Source organism: Sinocyclocheilus grahami, unplaced genomic scaffold, assembly GCF_001515645.1.
Source record: "Sinocyclocheilus grahami isolate Dianchi unplaced genomic scaffold, SAMN03320097.WGS_v1.1 scaffold1258.1, whole genome shotgun sequence".
Classification (NCBI taxonomy): Eukaryota; Metazoa; Chordata; class Actinopteri; order Cypriniformes; family Cyprinidae; genus Sinocyclocheilus; species Sinocyclocheilus grahami.
The window spans coordinates 122,846-147,214 of record NW_015506437.1 but is presented as its reverse complement, the minus strand read 5'-3'; the positions used below and the strand labels follow the sequence as shown (position 1 = coordinate 147,214).

The window sequence follows — 24,369 nt, the reverse complement described above, 5'->3', positions numbered from 1 at the left end:
GACTTAGCTAAAGACTTTATGCAAAACAAGATCTCTCCGCCTTCCCCTGCGATGACTGCGCTCAATGACTTAATGCGTTATAGACGTTTCTCCGTGAAGTAATTAAAGGATTATTATAATACAAATCACATCGGCTGTTTTCTGTGGCGTGGAGCTGTCTGGCAGGTTCAAAGCCCTCGCAGGGGCCGGCGACTGAATAACACGAGCGTCTTTCTGCTTTCTGATGGGCATGAAGACACGTTAATACCTGAAAGAGCCGCTATCCCGTGACCTTTCCACGAGAAAGACTGCTTTCTCTCCGCCGCCGTCGACAGACTGTAAATCACCCGCAGACAGACAACAGAGATGTGCGGCAAACAACTTCATTTGATCAGCTTTATGTAAAACAGAAGCTTTGCGGGCACAGTGAATTAAATGTAAATGTTTACGCAGGATTTTAGGAAGTGTGCTAAATGAGATAATCCCACCGGCGACCCACAAGGGAACGGCTAATAAGTTTATAAGAAAAACGCATCTGCTTCTGGTGGACTCGCGGCTGATGCAGGTGTCTGACATACAGTATGACTCCACACGTGAACACGATACGTCACGCAGACGCTTTCAGAGAGTCCCGCCAGTGTACCGACGAAACATGCTACCTATCAGATTGTGCTACCAAAAATACATTTACATTGTTTTAAGGGTAAGTTTAGGGTAAGGGTTGGTGTGGACGGGTAGGTTTAGGGTAGGGGTAGGTATGGACATTTTTAAAAAGCCTCAAACCACATGAATAAGGTGCTGGTAGCACAATCTGAGCGGGTAGCACAAATCATCAGAACACTGGCCATCGGCTGCGTCGCGGTCTTTGTTTTGGGTGATTTGCTCTCCCAGACGGGCCGGCGTCATTAGTGGACTGAGGATTGTGGCTGAATAATTCCTTTAACACATGACACACAATTACAGCGAGAGAAGGCAGACAAAGGGAGAGGTCTTTCACCCGTTTCCACACTCTGAGAGGATGTTAATGATGAGCCGCTCGCCGCGGTGTAATCAGCTCTGCCTTCCATCAGGAGGACTTAATTAGCTACTGTTATGAGCGTAAACACGGCTCGACTCGGACCGCCGGCCCCTCGCTGTTTAACATGTCGACAAATCCAGAGCGGCACTGCGTGATGCCTCAAAAACACTCGCATGCACGCTGAAATCCTGTACAGTATTAGATGATGTGGTTCTGTTTCCGAGAGAACCCCTGCTTTGAAATACACTCCTAAAAATAATGGTTCTTTATTGGCATTGATGAAAAATCTATAACATCCATTGAACATTCCCTTTCCAAAAAAGGTTCTTTATAGTGGAAAAAAATGTTCTTTAGATGATTAAAATGCTCTTCACACTGAGAAAATAATGTTTTTTTAAGAACTGATCACTGAAAGGTTCTCTGGAGAACCAAAAATGGCTCTTCTATGGCTTTGCTACAAAAATACAATTTTTAAGAGTGTGTCAGTTATTGCAGAAATACATTGACTTCTTGACTCAAAATAACAAGATATTTTGTATGAATATTTTCTTCCATTTTCATTTCACTAAATCACATGTATTCTGACAAATCTTAATGAATGAATGAATCATAACGCTAGCGTTAAGACTTTAATTAAATGTATACGTCACATGTCCTTACTAGCATCCTTCACTGCTCGACGAGGCTCAGCTGTCACGGGATATGAATGTGCTTGATGCATCGCCATTGCATTGGCATTGATGGTTCAATGAAGAACCTTTGACATCCATCTGCACAAAGATTTGTTATAGTGGAAGAAGGTGCTTCAGATGATTTAAATGTTCTTCAAACTATGAAAAACATGGTTCTTTTGAGCTCTGATGACTGAAATGTTCTTTGAGGAACCAAACATGGTTCTTCGACACTCTCAGAAATAAAGGTACAACTGTCACTGGGACAGTACCTTTTCAAAAGTTACATATTTGTACCTAAAGGGTCCATTTTGGTACCTTAAAGGTACATATTGGTACTTAAAGTGTACATATTAGAACCTAATAAGTACAAAAGTGTACCTTTTAAAAAGGTACCTTTATGTCATGGTGTCACTGTTTCCATCATGAAAAATATGATGATCCCCTTCCCAAAATACTGTCATGTATAACGGCCCATTTTTACTGTGTGAGAAAAACATTAAGCATGGTATTAAAGAGTCAACACGTTGTTTCTGAAATTAAAGAATTATTTCCAAAATTAAAACATTATCTGAATGATTTCTACCGTCTACAGATGTGCAAAAACATTCAGTTATTATCACAATAAAAACCTCATGATTCAAAAGTAGTTTGACAGAAAACGAACTGAACAAAATGAAACAAAAAAAAACTAGTGCTGTCAATGCAATAAGCCTTCCTGTAGCTCAAACTGTAGAGTAAGTGCTTGCAACACCAAGGTCATGGGTTCAATTCCCAGGAAATGTATGAACTGATTAAATGTAGACCTTGAATGCAATGCAATGAAGTCGCTTTGGATAAAAGTGTCTGGCAAATGCATAAAAGTAATGATTCAGATTAATCGTATTATTTCTGAAAGTAACATTAAAATTTTGTTAAAAATGTACCACCAGAAATTACATCTAGTTTCAAAATAAACTATGTAAACGAATATAAACACAAACTATCTTGTTCAAATGTTTTGCAGACGCTCTAGTTTGAAATGCTCTGATTGTGATGGAGTTGGAGGGTTTTCTTCTCTAAACTCTCATTCCTGACCTGTCTTATTGTCGAGTTTGGGGATGTATTGTGTCCCAGCACTGCCCTGGGCACTGATTAAAGGAGGACACATGTGACACACAGCAGCCATGATTCCGCTCTCTAACTGATGTAGGCTTATTGGTTTTATTTAATTTTTCCTTTTTTATTAAGTGCATGACGTCCCTGGTGTTAACTATATAATGAAATATCTCGATTCTCAAATATGTGTAAATAAATGCATCTTGCACCATTATAGATCATGTTAGTTGATCTTTAACGGGCGATAAGCACAGTAGCCTTATCTTTTTACTTGAGTACCTGATATGGGTGTCATGCCATAAAATATTTTTAATACTACTGACTTTGTATTTAACGTGAATATAATAAAAACATAATTTATTAATTATAACACTTTCATTGTACAGAAAGAGAGCAAAGAACATTTACATTATCAAAGAACATTATCATTGACTTAAGCCTAGCACTCTCAAAAACTCCCATTATAATCACTGAAGCTGTTTACACTGTGAAATGAATATCTTACTTGCATCGTTCACACATCTGCACTTTGTTGTTTCCGATGAGAGAGAATTCGCGAGAGAGCAGAATTCAGTGCATTGAACAAAACCCCGGTGTTTCAGCGTTGACTCATCTGAACGCCTCTGATTGGCCGCTGCATTCATAAGCTCAACAGCATCATGTATGATTGGTTATAATGCGCAGTGCTGTAGAAACGCGTCTGTCTCTGGATCGAAGAGCGAACGCAGATTTGAATTTATCAGCTGGTGATATCAAATATATTAAAATATATGTATATTATTCTGCTATTTTTTGTCTTTTAGAAGCTGCATTCAAAATCCACTTGGCTCAAAAATCTGAGGGGACCCGTGCGTGACGCCTCTGTCCCTGATTTCTTGTTTTCAGAGATGCACGATGACGAGTATTGGAGAATATACACAAGGCTTGCACATCTCTCCACACGTGTTCTTTCTTCCCATGATGACCTGCACTTGAGCATCACCTCCTTGGGCATATTAGATGCTGGCTAACAGATCGACAAAAGCCTTCAGTCAACACGGCATTTAAGATCCATTATCATGCATCTTCGGGTGGGTAAACGCACATTCATTGATCTGTTGGACAGACAGAAATATGTTTTCTTGTTCGCCCATCAAAAGCAGAACGCAAACAGTACTCTCACGGGAGAGTAAATAAAGCTGTGGATTATCGGCCTCTCTGTAAACTGTGAGCTGAATGTTGTGTACTGTAGCAGCTGGAGATGCTAATATCAGCCAAACACTCGCGGCCATGATCCTGAGAGCGTTTCAGAGCGCTGCGAGTTTACAAAAGAGACTGAAAGGGAAGAACTCCACTATTAGTTAATTTACATGGGCGCCGAGGACGCGCCGCTGCGCTGTTTCAATAATAATCTTGGATTTACCAGAGCTTGTTAAAGCAGGAGCTCGCTGGCTTTTGCGGGAAAGTCATCGCGCTGTAATTTCTAAATTGCGCTGGAGAGTGAATGGCGGGTTGAGGGTCTCACAGCGGGAGTTGGATCACTCTCTCTCTTGTTTAATGACACATAAGCAGAGCGTCTCAGACCTACAGCAGCATCGACTGCGCATTACCACATAGATAATGCCAAGCATTTGCTGTGGTGTTTTTATTGGCTTCAGAGCAATCTTCCCCCTCTCTCTCTCCTGTATAATGCACAGTGGGTAATTCACACTATATTAAAAACTGTTGGTGCAACAAAAGCGCTGTGATCACCAGCGTAAACGATCAGCTGCAGATGAACAGAGCGCGCGTGTGGAACATGTCCCAGCATCCTCCTCTTCCACACTATCACAATCGCTCTCGCTCTCCATGTGAAATGTTTGTTTTGGAGCAACTGGAACAGTCCTGTGTTTTTCTAGCTGATTGAATCGCTAACAGACGTGATTTCATTAGCGAGTGTTTTCGTCAGTGTTTCACTCGAAAGCTCCTCCCCCAGCAGACACCTTAATATAAGTTTGACATCAAATATTATTCAAGACTTGATCAAAATGCTGTAACATCATTTTAATTCAGTTTGGACAGCAATTTCTTCCAGTGGTAATTCGGTGAAAATAGGAAGTTGATCCCACACTGAAATTGGTTTAATGTAAATGTAGGCCAATATGTTTGACGTTCAATTTACATCAAATGAGTGTCATGTCGAGTTTTTGACGACAGTTTGATTTGCATACTTGACCTGTTTTTGACGTCAATTTTGATGTCAGTTTGATGTCTTTTCAACATCAGTTGCCCACTGGGCCGCACATTATCACGAACGCGCAAATTAGCATAAGCGTCAGCTCGAGAGGTCTGACGCTCACAAAACACCTAAAGTGGCGACCCTAAAGCCAAACGTTATGTTTCTGCACTTTCAGCTGATTGCAGCCCGTGTTCCCGCTTTACTCCTCATTCACACGAGGCAACTGAATAGACGCCGATTATGGATAACAAGCACATTACAGCACAGCGGGCACTCCGCAGCTCATCTCAGATTCCAGTTGCTTCGGAAACGCGCGTGGGACATTGAATGAATCAGACTGAATCAGACTGAATCAGACGCGCGCTGATGCGTTTAACATCAGACCTCAGGACAAATGCATGTTTGTGCCCAGACACTCAGAGACACTCTTCAATTACTGCTTGTTGAAAATGATGATACTTCAAACTGTAGTGATTCTTATGGAAATATTTTTGTGATTTAAAACCTTGTAATCATTGGAAATTAAGCTTTAAGATAAGTGTATTTGACAGTGCAACCTATACTGACTTTTTTGTTTGTGCATGGGTCATTCTATAATTTAGGGTACATTTCATGTCCATTGATGATACTGAAATACTTTGATGATATATTTCAAAAATATTTTACTCATGTCCGCAAAATTGAATGAATGCCCATGTCTTTAAACGTGCAGCTTCACATGCTCACAGGTATCATAATGACTGTTATCACACCCGCATCTGAAATCAGCATAATAATCATATAGCAGGAGCACAGAGAGAGGTGTAAAGAACAGAAAGCGCTGAGGAACAACAGCAGCAGCACTTCTGATTGGTGAGAAGGCATGTACTGCATTTTTACTATATTGTGTTTGGAAAGTGGAAGGAAGGTGTATGTGAAAGTGATTTGCTTTGGATTTTTGTAAGTCACTGTTTATGACAGAATCATTTAACTCAGGGTGAAATTCTATTGACTTCTGCTTTACGATTGGTAATGTTTTCCATATCCAGTCAGCCTGTTATTCTGAGAAAATAAACTCCTCACAGGGTGATTGGGATCCCGACTGAAAATGGAGGCTCTTGGATCATCCTGATGGGTTTTATTTAGCAATAATGACATCATTTCTCTTATGACTGGCCTACTAAGCAAATAAAATAAATTCATAATGGACATATATAATATTGATTTAGAATATTTTCTCAAAGAGGCACAGGATGACCACTGAACACTGCGACTGAACATAATCAGGTATTTCAGAGATATTCTGTCAGATTAGCACATATAAACCTTGAAAGTGCAAAACCTGACAAACGCAGCCAAGCGTTTTCCCCTTCACATTTAATCGTGCATGATAACATGGCGGTCAGGGAACTCCAGGACAACAGCTGGACTCTGAGATCCTCCTAAACAAACACAATCTCTTTCTCCTTCTCAGTGACGCGTCCAGAGCGTTTCAATGCCAGAATGTCCAGAGCACTTGTCTATTACATGCCGTTTAATTAACACTACTTAAATGTCTATTAAATTGAAAATGCTCGGCTGGTTTTTGCTGACCTCTCATCGCTGGTCTTTAGCTCCTCATTATGAAGCTTCATTTACAGGTATGAAGGCCTCAGTAATTAGAGGGGCTTCAGCGAGTCAAACGCTCTTGCGTACAGGCACATAAACAACCATTATTCCTGACAGATCCAATGCCTTCAGAACAAACATAATCAGCCTTTCAGATTCGCTCCAGCAGCACCTTGATGTAGAGGAGAACTTCACTTTTCTGTAATCACTGCTGAATGAACTGAATTCACTGTAATCAACAATATTTACGATCTTTAGATTAGATGTGTTGAACAACTGAAACATAATGTTTGCATTTAAGAACAATAACTGTAATGATAACTGTATCAGCGTCCACACCAACAGATGATAACAGTACGTTTTATGCTGCGTTTCACAAAGAAACCAAAAGAAAAATCAAGAAATACGGGAGCATCTCAATGAATGTTGTTATCAGCTGGAAGCATATAGCTCTGAATGCCCTAATCCTAACCCCATAGAACGTAAGTTGATAAATATTGCTATTAATATTTGAATTAATTTTAATGATTAATATGAACAATTATTAATATTATTTAGTACATAACTATAATTACACTGTAACAAAGACGTCTTTAGGTGCAGCCAGTTTAATAATGCTACTGTATGTTACCATTATTGTGTTCTAATAATACTGTGTGTCTGTTTACACTGGGGTGCAACATAAGATGCATATTTACAATAGATTTCTGCCTACAAAACCTATACGTACATTTCACTGCAGTTTCCAGCTGAAATTAACACTAGTGGCAGTAAAATACTGACAACTTTAATTCCTTTTCACACAAATTGTGATTACAGAGCAGATTATTGATTAATAAAGCCTTAGTTTTGCACTACTCCATGCACAATATTATGTTTTGATCTCAAAACACTTTTACAATAGTGCATGATTTGTAAATTAATAAATTTTGACGTTTGCATCACATAACCAGCTCCATATGTTTGGCTTTTCTGATGTAGTAAGCTTGCTCAGTAGCACACCCGGTAAAGCGTTACAGCTGTGATGTGAAGCACTCAGTTATGAGTCCCGTGAATCACAAGAGCTTAAAGACTTGTAGAAGCAAGATAACACGGCATTGTTGCTACAGCAACATGTGTTTTTATCTTACATTTGCTTTTGTTAACACTGTCAGGTAGGTTTAATGTAGGTTTTATCCAGACATTTCATTTCTTAACCACTGTGAAAACGACAAAAACAACGTATTAAAATGATGCGACCGTCATGTTTAACCGTTTCTGAGAAAACTGAACACACTACAGTATTGTACAGTACAGTGAAACTGCAGTGAAACATGCTACAAGCAACACTATGTCATTTTACAATTATTTTGTACCCACATTTTGTATAATTTTTAAGGCGTGTTTTACTGTAATAAACCCGCATCTGAAATGGAGAACAAATGATATAGCTTACAGCGCCTCCTCTGGACATGTTTCAACATATTTCAGGGTTCACAGAGTCACGTATTTCCAGCGAGTCTAGATGCAAAAACACTCTTTGTTTCCTCCTCTTTTCATTTCCATTAGTGTGTGTTGGTGTTTTTTTCCAGCGCCGCTGCATTTGACAGCATGTTTGAAAGAAGCTGTTTTTCTTCAGTGTATCGGCGTCTGCATAAAAGCGGTGATGTGTTGAACAACTGAAACATAATGTTTGCATTTAAGAACAATAACTGTAATGATAACTGTATCAGCGTCCACACCAACAGATGATAACAGTACGTTTTATGCTGCGTTTCACAAAGAAACCAAAAGAAAAATCAAGAAATACGGGAGCATCTCAATGAATGTTGTTATCAGCTGGAAGCATATAGCTCTGAATGCCCTAATCCTAACCCCATAGAACGTAAGTTGATAAATATTGCTATTAATATTTGAATTAATTTTAATGATTAATATGAACAATTATTAATATTATTTAGTACATAACTATAATTACACTGTAACAAAGACGTCTTTAGGTGCAGCCAGTTTAATAATGCTACTGTATGTTACCATTATTGTGTTCTAATAATACTGTGTGTCTGTTTACACTGGGGTGCAACATAAGATGCATATTTACAATAGATTTCTGCCTACAAAACCTATACGTACATTTCACTGCAGTTTCCAGCTGAAATTAACACTAGTGGCAGTAAAATACTGACAACTTTAATTCCTTTTCACACAAATTGTGATTACAGAGCAGATTATTGATTAATAAAGCCTTAGTTTTGCACTACTCCATGCACAATATTATGTTTTGATCTCAAAACACTTTTACAATAGTGCATGATTTGTAAATTAATAAATTTTGACGTTTGCATCACATAACCAGCTCCATATGTTTGGCTTTTCTGATGTAGTAAGCTTGCTCAGTAGCACACCCGGTAAAGCGTTACAGCTGTGATGTGAAGCACTCAGTTATGAGTCCCGTGAACCACAAGAGCTTAAAGACTTGTAGAAGCAAGATAACACGGCATTGTTGTTACAGCAACATGTGTTTTTATCTTACATTTGCTTTTGTTAACACTGTCAGGTAGGTTTAATGTAGGTTTTATCCAGACATTTCATTTCTTAACCACTGTGAAAACGACAAAAACAACGTATTAAAATGATGTGACCGTCATGTTTAACCGTTTCTGAGAAAACTGAACACACTACAGTATTGTACAGTACAGTGAAACTGCAGTGAAACATGCTACAAGCAACACTATGTCATTTTACAATTATTTTGTACCCACATTTTGTATAATTTTTAAGGCGTGTTTTACTGTAATAAACCCGCATCTGAAATGGAGAACAAATGATATAGCTTACAGCGCCTCCTCTGGACATGTTTCAACATATTTCAGGGTTCACAGAGTCACGTATTTCCAGCGAGTCTAGATGCAAAAACACTCTTTGTTTCCTCCTCTTTTCATTTCCATTAGTGTGTGTTGGTGTTTTTTTCCAGCGCCGCTGCATTTGACAGCATGTTTGAAAGAAGCTGTTTTTCTTCAGTGTATCGGCGTCTGCATAAAAGCGGTTTCTCATGAAGGCGTTACGCTCTGGTGTGAAGCTGCTAATCTGTTTGTACCTTCGTCTTCAGCAGTAGCTGCACAAACATCCCGCAGGAACACTGTCTGACCTCCAGTGTCACTCTCTCAGGATTCGCTCTGTCCATTTCAAACATCTGAGCTCTAGTAAACCTCTTAGAGCTTCTTAGTAACAGTCGGTCGATCAAAGCCACTCCGCTCTCAAGTGACCTCTAAGTTGGAGCACAAGTTTTGGATTGAGAGGAGAGCTGCTATTGTCTGACTCCACAACCCTGAACTACTAAAGCTCAGCTGGAGAAAGAACATGAAACGTGCTGCTCATGTAGTCATATTTTCATTATTATTACCTATGAATGGAGCATTAGGATCGGTGGATGTGACCTCTGACCTTCTCACACACACTGACTCAGACTTCAATAGCTTGAATAGTAATAGCTTTAGGATTTCAGGCTTCTACAATGAAAACAAAAACAGCCAAATGTGTTAGTTTTAATCAAATTGAATTATTTAAATGATTTAAAATGAATCAAAAATATTTTAAAGACAAAAAACATTTATGCAAAGCAAAAAGATTATAAAGACCATACCATACCTAATCAATGTATTTCATTAAGAAACAAACTACTGACAGTAACTAAAATGTTGCTTAATGTAGGTCAATATAATAAATTTTGGAGCTTTTTACAACTGAATTTCACCATAAACAAACTCTAAATTAGCTGCAATATTAATCAAGAATTTTTGTCAATGTTTCATTTAGTTTACCTACTATAAATAATGACTACTTTGAGATACTTTAAAGCTTATTGTGATCTGTTTTTAAAAGATGCATCATATTTTCTGTACTGAACCTCATGTGACAGACATTCAGAGATGTCCTCAATTGAATATACTGTTTGCACAGTATATAGTTTTTATAAGGTTTTGTGTGAAAGGTTTAGAGTGAGGCTAGTTCATCTTTGAAAGAAATGAAAAAACAATGGAGGTCTGTCAGACTTGTGTTCATTGTTTTGTTGTTTTCCTCCCCATGTGTTCCTTGTTTTCCCTCTTGTGTTTCCATGCCCTTATTTGGTCTTTCTGTTCCTGCTCCCTGATTGTTTCCAATTTGATTCCAGGTGTGTCTCGTCTTCCTCTGATTGTGTTGTATTCTTAAGGAGTGTTTTGTTCTAAGTTCTTGGTCTGGTATTATTTGTCCATGTGCTACGTGTGCGTCTCCCTGCCCTGTGTCTCCCCGAATCAGAAGATTAAAGACTGTGTTTTTGAGTTTACTCCTGTGTCTCCCCGTTCCTCCAAAGTAGCCGATACGTGACAAGGTCTGTGATATGACCTTATTTAGATGCATTTGTGTGTTGTGTGTGTGAGAGAGAGAGAGGAGGACAGGGAACCAAAGTGTGTGGCAGCTGACACTTTGAGTCTTTTGATTAGGATGTGTTGAGCTGAGGCGTGCAGCGGCTGAAGATCCACGCGTGACACCGGCACGTCGCTGCTCTTCTGCAGTAATGACAGACTCGTGCAGCTCCTGCTGTCTGCAACAACCTCCATTGTACTGCAAATAACAGTCTCTCGCTCTCCAGTGCTTATTAATAACACCTCTTTATTTGCACAGTGTCGGTAAAGTCTGTCTGTTGGACTGCATGATGATAATGTTTGAAGATCAGTGTTAATCATCTGTGAACCTTCAGAAAACATGCTAATATGAGAATAAACCAGCGTAACTCCTGCGTTGGACATCGAGTGACGACTCGACACGTTATCAGAGTGGTTCATTCTACAAAAGAAACTAAACTAAATCAGAAAATTGACATTATTAACCATATTAGTGAGTTTCTTCAATGTTGGGACATTCTCATAAAAGTCTCATCCAAGTTTCATTAATATGTATTCATATGAGAAGAATTATGTCATGTGTTTTTCTAAAAATCATGCACAATGGCTGTAGGGATGGGACCAAGCCATTTTAAGTCAATGCAATGTACATTTTGTTACAATTTCAACTAATATGTGATTTTTTTTTTAAAACCTCATTACACTTAAAGGCAAATCACATGCACATGACACACACTGGCCATTAATAACACACACAATTATTATAAAAGCACAAATATCAGCACAAATAAATACAAATTGTTGTACCAATAGGTATACAAATAATGCCATATTTTATAGAAATATTCTAAAATACCATCTAAAATACTGACAATAAAAATGTGCACTTTCTTAAAGATTTCTTAATCCAGTTTCCACATATTCCACGTGTGTGTGTGTGTGTGTGTGTGTGTGTGTGTGTGTTTGCTGTGTGATGCCCCTGAATACAACCATAGAGAGAGAGTGTGTGTGTGTGTGTGTGTGTGTGTGTGTGTGTGTGTGTGTGTGTGTGTGTGCGTGTGCGTGCAATGGCACTCGCTCCTCACAGTCATGTGACACGACCGGGGGGGGGTTCCCAAAAGCATAGTTAGCTAACTATGGTCAATAGTTCCATTGAACTCTATTGGTAACGACGGAACTTATGACTATAGTTGCTTTTGGGAAACACACCCCAGATAAACATGCCATTGGTGTTTTGGCACAAACATAACAAAGAAGTTCTGGAAGTATTTGAAAGTGATACAGAAACACGTTTTTATTTTAATAAAATTGTATTATTGATATTTTTCCTTCCTTAATGGGCTGCAAAACTGTAAAACTAAATGTGCTGCATGTTGCTTGTATGATGACAGTCTTTTTGTACATTGCATTGTGTTGTTGCATAAGTTTGCTGCATAGGATTTCAGCTAATGGCATGTTTATGCAATCAGGTTGTATCAGTTAGCTTAGTCAATATTTCAAAGGAATTGCAATTAGAATGCTTGTGTAGTAAAAGTGGATGGAACTGATTAGCTCACATTTTTTAGTTCTCTTAACGTATTAGTGTTTACAATGAAGATACTTTTTTGGATAGAGAAAGAAACTTGATTAACATCTTTTTAGGAATAAAGATTTAATCAGAAAATAGTGTGCATGTAAAAATGGAAATTGTAGAATATTTGGAGCTTTTTGGAAACGTTTTAACATTATTCATTTTATGTGGTATACATATAACAGTAATTTCATCCACTTTAGTGGCAAAGCATCTTAAGTAGTTCAGATGATTACATCAATCTTATATAACGTTTGTCTTTAGAGCTGAAGAACTGCAGCAGAAGTAGCACATTACCTGAGCTCTAATCCTTCATCAAATCACATTCAGATTTACTGAGTGCAGCTGCGACAGCATATCTGTATGTGAACGTGTTTCAGTCTCGGTGAGCGGCGCTAATACTCAAATACGTTCATATTCCCTCCATCAGGGAACGGCCGGCGGAACGAACAGAGCGCCTGTCATTTACATGTAAAGTCCGCTGCAGATTAGTGCTACACTTATAAACTGCTTAAGGCCTTGAACAATTTCTACTCAACCTTTGATGGCAGTATCATGTGATTTGACACAGAATGAAAACAGATTAGGTGTCAGCGCTTGTGTTATGAGCCGCTGCGTATGCACTGTTTGATTCCGCGTGTTAATGAGGGTCTATTCATCCAGCGCTACTGCGGGATCCTGAATGCAGCGCTTTAAACAGACGACTTCAGCTTTCTGCTTCATTGTAACGCGACACATAATGTGGCTGTAATCCTGTGTAGGAACTCGGTCAGTCGCCGGCTGATATGGAGTAATATCCCACAGGCTGGGAAATGGACTCCACATGCAGGTCGCAACACGCTTAACAGGTCATTTGGAGATGCCCTGCGTCAGTTCACAAAGGCCTGCGTGAGTTCAAGAAAACTTAACTCGCCTCCGTCTGGAGTTTGAACTCCAGTGGCAACTCGCAAAGTCGTGTTCTTGTTGAAACCTTCGCCTCTAAATCAGTCGCTAATACAGGGACAATGAAGATGAAATGGATGTGAAGAAACACGCGGTGAACTCTGGCCGTGCTTCTGTCGTCTCTGCAGAAACGGCGTCCTGTCACACAGTCTAACAAAACCATTAAACGAGCAGCATTAAGGGCGAATAAGATGCAATTAGCCAAGAAATGACTCTGATCTCGCTGACATTTGAGCAAAAGCGTAGCACAGAGTACGCCGCGGCCCTGTGATTGACAGCCTAATCCACGTCTGATGGCTGCCGGTCGGTGTTGCGTGCGTGGAGCGGGTCGCTGGCAGATAACAAATACAGCTGCACAATCCTGATATGTCCGCCGCGACTCGTCACGGGGCGAAATCGACACCGTGATGAAAGTATCGACCGTTAATGACAGGATCATCTCCCTGCCTGAAATAAACGCTCTAATCCCTTTTGCCAGGTCCATGAATTCCTAATATGAGTTATATAAACGGAGGTAATAAATCTGTGTTAGCTCAGTTGTGTTTGTAAAATCGTCCCGTTGGAGGCGGCGGCAGGACATTCTCTTAAGCTGAGCGTCCTCCGATTTATTGCTCGGGATAGATTAACTTTTACAGCAATAAGAATTGCAAATGAGCGTGCTGGACCTGTTCAGAGTCTCCGGCGTTGAGCAAACAGCAGCTCGTATTTAAAGAGCGGCAGAGATGTGTGGACGGGGTTTTACTGAGTCTCCTGCCGCTGGAGTTCACGCTCCTCCATGATGATGAAGCTGCTTTAGCTTCAGATTTCACCTGGACGCATTACAATCAGCAGGAGCTGCACAGGCCCTACAGAACACAGAGCACCACAGCAGCTGAAACCACTTCTCAGACTAAATCATTTGGTTACACTTTACACCTAGATAAAGAAGGTTCAACAAGACAAACGTTATGTTGGCTTGAGAAAGCCTAGCTGGAAAAGCAGTTTGAAAATCTTGAAGTCTGAAGTAGTTTTAAGCTTAAAGTAGAATTAAAAGTTGTTCATGCTGTGCAGACTCGCAGGATAGACTGTTGCTAGGCTATTTCTGGGTGGTTGCTAGGAGGTTACTAGGCAGTTGCTGTGTTGTTGGGCGTGGCTATGAAGTTGCCAGATGCTAAGATATAAGTCGTTGCTAGTATGATGTGGGTGGTTTCTAGGGTCTTGCTATGTGGTTGTCACAGTGTTGCTAAGGTGTTTACTGGGTGGTTCTGCTAGGACGTTCTGAATGGTTGCTAGGATGTTGCTATAGAGTTGCAGGGGGTTTTGGGTGGTTGCTATGTGGTTTCTAAGGTGTTCCTGGTGGTTGCTAGGGAGTTGCTATGCAGTTGTAGCATTAAGTAACATTAGGACACAACATTATGTGATCATGATTAACATTAAGTCAGTAACATTAACAAAGGTTAATAAATGCTGTAAAAATATGTTGCTTGTTCTTAGTTTATATTAATTAATGCCTTATAATGTTCACAAATGAGACCTTATTGTAAAGTGTTGTCAATAATTTTATTAGACCAAGTGACTAAGGATACACTTTAAGTAATTACACTATTGTAAATATGTATCTTTTGTTGGTCGCCAGTGTAAACAGAAACACTATTATAACACTATCATAGAAACATACTGTAGCACTTTAAAATTGGCTACTCCTTATTTGAAGATGTGCTCGTTACAGGGTTATTACACAAATAAGTACTGAGAAATCAACAACTTGCATTTACTATGTGGTTAGGTTTCAGTTCGTTGCTTGTAATTATGCAGAATTTCCTGTAAGGCCATGTAAGGACGCTGTCAAATAAAGAGTTACTGACTTAGAGTTTAATCTGATACACAATCTTTGACATCAGCAACAAAAGATTTGGGATACCTGTTTCTCTTTACCTTTAAAGTGTGTCTGTGTATTCTGTTGATATTCATGATGATATGGTTAGTGTTATTCATCAGAACAGACCTGAGGCACACATGTGGATCACGATCGAATCTTCTAACATGAGAACATGAGCTGCTTCTGTTATGATGATGTTCTGTGGTGAGGAATACTGTTGTTTTTGCTCAGTCACTGCTGTAGAGCTGATCGTTCAGTCGCCGTATGGAAACATCAGACACGTAGCAGAACCTCTGACGCTCCTGAAGCTCTTCTCACGGCGGGACGGCCGCTGGATGAAGAGGATGCATCCCGTAAGTCGACGTGATTGTAGCTATTTCAGGGGGTGGAGGGCCATGATTACAGCGCCGGAGAGCACGGGTGAATGCTTTATGAATATTTCATGTAAATGTAAGCGCCACTTACTGGACACAAGGCCTGATTGATGGGAAAGTGCCTCTCAATGCCTGGACTCTGAAGGCTCTCAGACGCCCTCCTTCAGCTCCTGCTTCAAGCGGCCGCACTAATAGCAGAATAAAGATGTATGTAGCTGGAGAGCTCTTCATTAATGCCCTTCGTTAAACAAAAGTAGCCGTATAGGATTTGTGTCAGTCAGCGATATGAAAAGAACTGATGAGAAACACGTTGAAAAGGAAAATGCAGCTTTTAGCCGCCGAGCGCGCTGCTATTTTTTGTTTCGCTGGCTTTTATAAAGCTGTGCTTTATTTGGCCGTGAACGGCAGGAGGCCAAAGAAAGAAGCGCTGCCGATCGCTCGGGCTTAAGAGGAAGAGCGCCGTCGCTAGTGCTTTCAGAGGTGAGCGGAGAGAGAGAAATCTGGCCTTCACAAACACTCTTTATACAGCTCTGCTTAGACTTACAGCTGCAGAGTTTAACATTTTTATGCTCTTATTTCATATATACTTTATGCATTATGTGCTTTCTAAAAGATCTGAGAAATATCTCCATGTTAAAGATGAAAAATAGCAGCGCAGTTGGTCTGCGCGCTGAACATTTAGCATGACTAAAAGCATTCATTACACAGCCCTTAATTAAACCAAGCACATTCTTCTATTAACGGCATTTCATTATCAGAGCATTATCAATCTCTTCTCCTTAATGAGTCTTACAGATAGGATGGGTGGGAATGTGTGCTGTAAGGAGCAGGTGTACAGTAATCTCATTAACGAACGCCCCTGAGGTCACAGGTCATCGTCAGCGTTTGAGCGTTTGAGCTCTTTGTGTCTCGTGAACGAGCGGTGGTGGCGTCTCTCCACGAACGCGTTTGATACAGATTCTGTTCTGTTGTCATGAATCTTCTGTCACAACATCCTGGCAGCTGAGACGCCGTGCTCTTTATCAGAGCAGTAAGTCCATTCAAACGAGTCTCAGTGCTGACAAACAATATCTGACATGATCTGCTGCCTTCATGGCTGATTTCTGAGTGCTGATCTATACATGAACAACATAAAACATCACTGAATACCAAAGCTGTGTACACATTATAATGCAGAGCACATGGGATTCAAATGCTAAATCTGCACACAGCTTGAAGATTCTGAAAAACACAAAAACAAAGAGGAAATACTATTTCTCCTTTCCTCTGCTGTCATTATATGTTGGTGTAGGGCGACAGAGAATACAGTTTGTATAGTATAAACCATTACACCTATGGCGAGTCCGTGTGTGTGTGTGTGTGTGTGTGTGTGTGTGTGTGTGTGTGTGTGTCCGTGTGTGAGTGAGTGTGTGTGTGTGCGTGTGTGAGTGAGTGTGTGTGTGTGTGTGTGTGTGTGTGTGTGTGTGTGTGTGTGTCCGTGTGTGTGTGTGTCTGTCTGTCTGTGTCTCAGGATCAGGAATCGGTCGTCTTTGCTCCAGCGGCGTGTGAAGGCGAAGCGTGAGGCAGATCTCTCTCGTAGCCGCTAGTTTTGGCTCACATTTGCACACATTTTAACAGGCACAGAAAGAATGGCACGACTGTTCAGAAGCAGATGTAAGTGTTAGCGTGCCGCTGTGACCCGGAGGGCAATTATTCCTCTGTGTGTCTAATGGAGGCCGAACACTGATGGCGCAGAGGAGGGGACGCCTGCCAATCACAACACGGACAAATAGCACTAAGAGCGGCCCATTTGCACGCGGCCCTGGATGAAGCTTGTCATGGTGTCATTTCCTTTTCATTGAGGACACTGGTCTGAGGCGGCAGGCCTGTGTTTTTCTCGCGACGCCTCTCTCTCTCTACTTTTAGCCGTGCCGTTCCCTTCATTTCTCCCTCAAATCGAAATAAACGGCAGCCCCCGTGAAGTCGAGCAGAAAAGTGCCACTGATGGAGGGAAATGCAAATTGCTGCACTTAAAAAAGGCAGACGCTGGAGTTTGACGGGGAGCGTTTCCCGCGCAGCCTCCCGATTATATTTCCGGCGGTGTTTTGGAGGAACGTGTGGTGATTTACATCAGACATGTGTCAGGATCGGCAGCCCGTGGAATGCGTGTCGTTTTAAGACGGTTTGATGAGGTTCTTCTTACCTGCGGTACGAATTAATGACTGAACACGTCCTCTACCAGAAACACAAATACAGTCGATCACGCACCACTTCTGACAGATTTATCGAGCAATTAATGCTACGGCAAAGTGTGAACGCGTCCCCGCCGAACACCTTCTGTCTGTTGTTCTGCTAAATGACATGCCAATGAAAGCTTTCAAATAATCTGTGTGTTTCCAGCCACTGACTTCACTCAAGAAGACAAAGAAGTGCTGCAAACTCCTCAACCTTCACTCACACTTTCATTTAACGGCTGATTTCATGATTACTGAGTTCATGCAATTAAGCACACGCACACCTGAAAACTGCAGCATTGTGTTCTGGTTTGCTAAAACTGATTTTGCTGAACGAAACTCTTCAAACAGTGACACGTTTCTCAAACACAAATGTTTTCTTTTAACACCGACGCAGCTTTAACCGTGCTAAAATTCAGCACAAGCTCTCAGTCCTGAAGAGTTTGGTCACTGCGTATTTTTGATATTGTGTTTATTGATTAGAGATTTTGGACACTCTGTATATTAGTGTCTTTAACTGCTATGTAAAGTCACAAAAAATTAATTGTTAGGTACAATGTACTTGTTTTCTTCAGCTGCTATTGAGGCTGGATACGGGTACGTTTAGGACAGGTTGGGTGGGTTAAGGGGTAGAGGTAGTTAATTAGTAAATCAGTTACATACGTATACAGGTATTTTTTAAAATATTACTACAATGTAAAAAAGTCCATTAAAGTAGTTACATATAAAGTGGGTCTGAGATTTAATTAATTACTCTATTTATTTATTTATTCGTTTGTTTATTAAAAAAACATCAGACCTACTGCTAAAAGCAAAGTAAGCAAACATTTTATAGTCACTTTACTCTCATACCTAGTATTTTCATGTGTATAATCTAAATGGAGAATTCATGCATTAAGGAAAATTCTGTCATTATTTAATCTCTCTCATGTTGGTCCAAACCCATAGGCTATTATTTGTTTAAAGGGACGATTATTAATGAATAACAACTTTAACTGTGCTCTGTCCTTCACAGACTGAGAATACAGAGCCTGATTCATCTGAACTGCTTTGATATCACTATTATGGTCTTCTGTTTTTGTGTTTCATATACAGAATAAGGCTCTGGGATGAGTTTGATTTGGGAAATGGTTGATAGTTGTAGTGGGGTGATCTGATGTTCTTTGTCATTGGTCTCTGACTCACAGCAGCAGTTCAGTCCCAGGCGTTTATTATGGCAGGTTTGAGAGGATCGCTCAGGCCTCGTGAAGCCTCAGTCTGCTAATGCATGTGTCACACTGTGTCCAGCGCTCACTGATTAGCATGACGGCCTCGTCCCATGCCGAATGAAGCTTCCTCTTTCTGCTCTCACACATCCAGACTCTTCAACTTCACCTTCCACCACGCTTTTAAATCTGAGCTGACAGCGCATTTTACTAAAAACTGTCAGCCGTTTGTTTGGCTCCTAATTCAACGGTCACTTTCAATTAGTATTTATCTCATCCAAAACAATGCAGCATGTAAAGTTCCTCCATCTGACCTCGTGAACCTGCAGCTCTTTGTGTTTGTCAGAGAATGAGGGGTTAAAAAAGATACGAGGGTTTTGATAGCAGCTCAAAACACTGTGCATTTATTTAACCCTTGTGCTGAAAATCCTCCACCCAATGTGGTGTTCCTGGTCAAAAACGACCTGCCTTTAAAAAATTGCTTGTAAATCTGTTGTTATGCTATATTACTACCAAATATTGCGTGCAATCTTTTTGTCTACTTGTTTTCTTTCAATTAGCACAGACTTTGCATTTCTTTTTTGGAGCCGATTGATCGTAGGCCTCATTGATCTGAGCTTACGCACCTCAGTTTTTGAGAGGAAAAAGCATTATTTGCAGGTCTGTTCCTGGTCAAAAACGACCTGCCTTTAAAAAATTGCTTGTAAATTTGTTGTTATGCTATATTAATACCAAATATTGCGTGCAATCTTTTTGTCTACTTGTTTTCTTTCAATTAGCACAGACTTTGCATTTCTTTTTTGGAGCCGATTGATCGTAGGCCTCATTGATCTGAGCTTACGCACCTCAGTTTTTGAGAGGAAAAAGCATTATTTGCAGGTAATTTTGATAATGTTCACTCAAAACCTGAGGTGTATAAGTCCAGATCAATGAGACCTGCGATCAATCAACTCCAAAAACAAATACAAAAACCTGTGCTAACTGAAAGAAAATATGATTTGGCAACAATATAGCATAATGAGAGATTCACAAGCAATTTTAGTTGGCGGATCATTTTTGATCAGAAACACCACAAGTGCAGCAAGGTGGAGAAAAAAAAAAACGTACAAAAATTATCAACATTTTTTGAGAAGTCAGAAAACATTAATTAGCATTTTCAGGAAAAATTAAATCATCTCCAAAAGATGAGGGTGTCATGCCTATGTCAAGAGCACGAAGATAACACAATATAGACTTTTAATAAGATCTCCAGACGATGACGGTTAATCCACGACAGCCGGGAACACAAGCACTCACAACAATAATAACCAGCAAGTGAAACCACCAAGGAGATATCTTAAATAAGGCAGTAAATGAGGGACATACAGGTGCTGAGGGTTAACTGATCATTGACTAATGACAACATGAACAGAACCAAATATGGGCAAACAGGAACCTAAACCAGAACAGAAGACAGAAACTAAATAAAATGCACAACAGAGTTCATATCTGTGACAGCGGGTTAATTTGTCTGTTGCTTCTCTTTAATCAGGCGTTTGCATTGTGTTCCTGTGTTGAAAACTCTTTTCCCTCTCTTCCTGGATTACAAACTGCAGCTGAAACCCTCAAGCGACATACTCCGGCCAAAAGTGACAATCCGGATAATTATCGGCACGAAAACAGAGAAGCAGAAATTATTTTAGCATGCGCAAATGCGGTGTAAGCAGCTTACAGCGTCATCATTTGTTGGGTTGTTGTTTAGGTTAGTATTTCATAAACTGATTTTCAATCCAGGAGAAGTAAATTTATTTGGACACTTAACGGATTAATAAAACGCTTCTGCGCAGTCACAGTGATAATGTGTATTCTGCTTTTCCGTCTGTTTCAGTGACAGCTCGTCTCATATCAGCACAGGCTGCAGTCGTCGGAGGTGAAGCTCGCCGTGTTTTGCTGTTCTTCACAATGAGCTTTGTTTCTGTGCGCCGCTGATACGGGCGAGTAGGAAGCACACGCTCGGCCCAGACTACACAGCGCTATCACATCCAGCTCTTATCGCAGCTAATTCCGTTAAGGTTCCATAACAGCAATTAGCATTTTCTTCCTCTTCTGTGAAATTCACAAAGAAAGTGAAGGCAGGGAAGGAGATGGCGAGGAGAGCGATCGCTGGTCTAAATGCCGCTTCATGTTATTTTGATGACGCTGTATCGTCTCAATCAAAGCCTGTTGTGTCTCATCTGAGAGCACCACATGATGCTAATGGGTTAATTCTGTAAACTGCTTTTCATCGCAGTGTGTTTGGGGAGAGAAAGCCGAGCGTCCAGGCCAAAGAAAATAACACGAGCAGCTGCGCTGGTTCTTAACGGACTCTTATAATCAGTGAGAAATGCTCCTCAGACTGTGTAGAGTCCATCACACTGAACCGCCAGCAAAACAACATCAGAAGAAGGAGGTGAACAATACAGTTCCTTCAGAAACAAGCACAACAGCAAAAATACTGCTCATTTTCTCCATTCTCCAAAGTGATTTTTGGCCATTAAAAACACTTTAGCAATGTGTAAACAGTGAGTTCAGAGGGTGATGTATGGCTTTTACAGTAGCATATACCATCACTCAATAGTGTGATTAATAAAGACAATAACAGCATTGCTGAATTGCTGGTGAAGAACTACACTACCCATAATCCTGAGCATAGATCCACCAATCACACACCAGTGAAACAGTACAGGAGCTCAGCGGCGACCGAACACACTCCCATAAAGCCAGTCCGTTTCTGATACACTCTCAATACACTTCAAAAATATAGCTTTAATATTGTAAGTCAATAGTTTTATATTGAACTGTTGCTTCAGATTCAGTGCTTCATGGGATGAGTACTTCCATCATAGTCATTCCAGAAGTCAGATCACAAAAATGAATTGTGTTACGTTTTGTTTTGTTTCACAGTTGGTTTGTTTGGTCTTTACTGTAGAATATTTCTTTCTGAAAATTCCTATGGAGAAAATAAAGGCAGAAGTGGTTTTGGTGGAAGCGGGCGTTCACTGCTGTGTCTGTTATCACCACTGACACTCCTTTCATTGTTTCTTAAATCAGCAGCCCATTTGATTTAACTAAAATAAGCCTGTCACCTCTCAGTTATAGTTAACATTCCTCCATGTTTAAACACCAGAGACCAAATATCAAATTTTCTCATTGTTCTTACACAGCAGATGTTAAACTAAAGCCAAGATCCTGAAAACTCTTACTGTTCAGCTAAAATGAGCAGAAAATGATTGTCTAAGGGTTTGACATTTGTCTAATTTTTAGATTAATAATCAAGACTGATCATGAACCGTGTTCTCACTTGACTCAAGTTCATCCACAGCAATGTAGCTCACAAATCACCCAAAAATGAACATGCTGCCATGATTGTGAAGTTTTTTGAAAATCTAATAATGCCTGTAGTTTTGTGTGAGGGGTAGGTTTAGGGTAAAGGGATAGAAAATACCGTTTGTACAGTAGAAAAACCATTACATCTATGGAATGAACCCATAAAACAAGGAAACTCAACGTTTGTGTGAGTGTGTGTGCGTGTGCGTGTGCGTGTGCGTGTGCGTGTGCGTGAGTGTGTGAGTGTGTGTGCGCGTGTGCGCGAGTGTGCGTGTGTGTGAGTGTGTGTGTGTGTGTGTGTGTGTGTGTGTGTGTGTGTGTGTGTGTGTGTGTGTGTGTGTGCGTGTGTGTGTGTGTGTGTGTGTGTGTGTGTGTGAGTGTGTGTGCGTCTGATCGCCATAAGGTGAGAACACAGTGACATTCTGACAGTTGTGAGGACTGAATGTCCCCCACTGGGCCCCGGGGCATTTTAATTGGCCCACTTCCGAACTGTAATGTTTTCAAATTGCTTTGAGACGCTGGGCTCTCTTAAAGAAATCAATGCAGATGTAATAATATCTGTAATTGTCTGCCACGCTCCAGGGACACCATAAAAGCCCGGGATCAATGCAGGGAAGCAGCGAGGGTTAATTCTGTCTCTTTTTCTCTGTAATGACAGCGACACGAGGGCCGAGGTGCAACTTTTTACAATATCTATTGTCTTGGAGCTGCTTAATTGAGCCGAATGCGGTTAGTTGAGTCCTCACAACTGGAGAGCCCTCGATTCATGATGGATCCGGACACAAAGCTTTCCCTCACTGCTCACAAGTCTCTCACAGGTGAAGGCATGAAACTCGTGGCCGAGTGTCAGACCTCTGGCGCTCCTAATGACCAATCAGCTCGGACCCAGCAGGAATGGAGTGTGACTGCCGGGATGTCATCCTCACTTAGAAAGCGTGTGAAGCCGGGCGGCTCTGCCTGCAGGTGCCTGCGCCGACCTTTATGCCACACGTCCCGAGCTCCCTGGAGATGTGTTAGGAGCCAGGGGTAAAAGTTCACAGGTATTACCCTCTCAGGGTCAACATGGCCTTTGACTAATTACCTCATTAAACCTTGTGCCAATACGGTCTGGCCGAGCGCTGTGACTCGGGTCTGTTGTGAGGAACCTCCGAGTGACCCGTGGGTAACGTGCCCAAGTGTGTGAGGATTGAGCTTGACCTTGACTTGAGTTTGAGGTCACCTCGAGAATTACACACACACACGGTACCAGATCAATGTGCCATAACATTTGCCTTCTTCTGGATGCAGTAACTTCAGGACACAACTCTTTGTATAAATATGAAGGTTCTTACTGGCATTAATGGTTCCATGACGAACATTTAACATCCATTTGCACAAAAAGCTCTTTATAATGGAAAAATATTTTTTTGATTATTAAAATGCTCTTCGTACTAAGAAATTATTCTCTTAAGAACTGGTGACTGAAAGGTTCTTTGGGGAACCAAAAATGGTTCTTCTATGCCATCCCTGAAAAAAAAATTTAAAACTCTTTTGGAACCTATATTTTTAAGAGTGTGGAGGTGACAATTCACTAGTTTACCTGCTCATATAGTGTGTAGATAGAAAGGATAACGAGGACAGAAATAAAGGTGGTGTCTGGATGATGGAGGGATGCAGGCAGCTGTTTGATTGACAGGATTAGACGAATAAGCTCCTCCCAAATCCGTGTTTTATGTCAGGGTTCCTCAACTCTGGCCCTGGAGGGCCTGAAGAGTTCATCTGCGATCAAACACTGCTGAACCAGTTGATCAAGGTCTTGAAGATTACTAGAATGTTACAGGCAGGTGAGTTTGATCAAGTTGGGGCAAAACTGGTTAATATAGTCAGTTTTCATATTCATGTTTCCGCTTGATTGAGACTGAGAGGTTTTCAGTGTTTCGGTCGTTCAAGGCTCTTCACCTCCCCTCTGAGA

At 40.7% G+C, this 24,369-nt stretch overlaps 1 long non-coding RNA gene across 1 annotated transcript; it reads right to left on the bottom strand.

Moving 5' to 3' along the window:
- Positions 1-4,879: 4,879 nt before the first annotated feature.
- Positions 4,880-19,928, bottom strand: LOC107568573 (uncharacterized). The gene is made up of 3 exons (XR_001606780.1): positions 19,919-19,928; positions 6,746-6,749; positions 4,880-4,954 (listed from the first exon to the last, which is right to left on the bottom strand). It is a non-coding gene; the product is annotated as an uncharacterized lncRNA (long non-coding RNA).
- Positions 19,929-24,369: the final 4,441 nt, after the last annotated feature.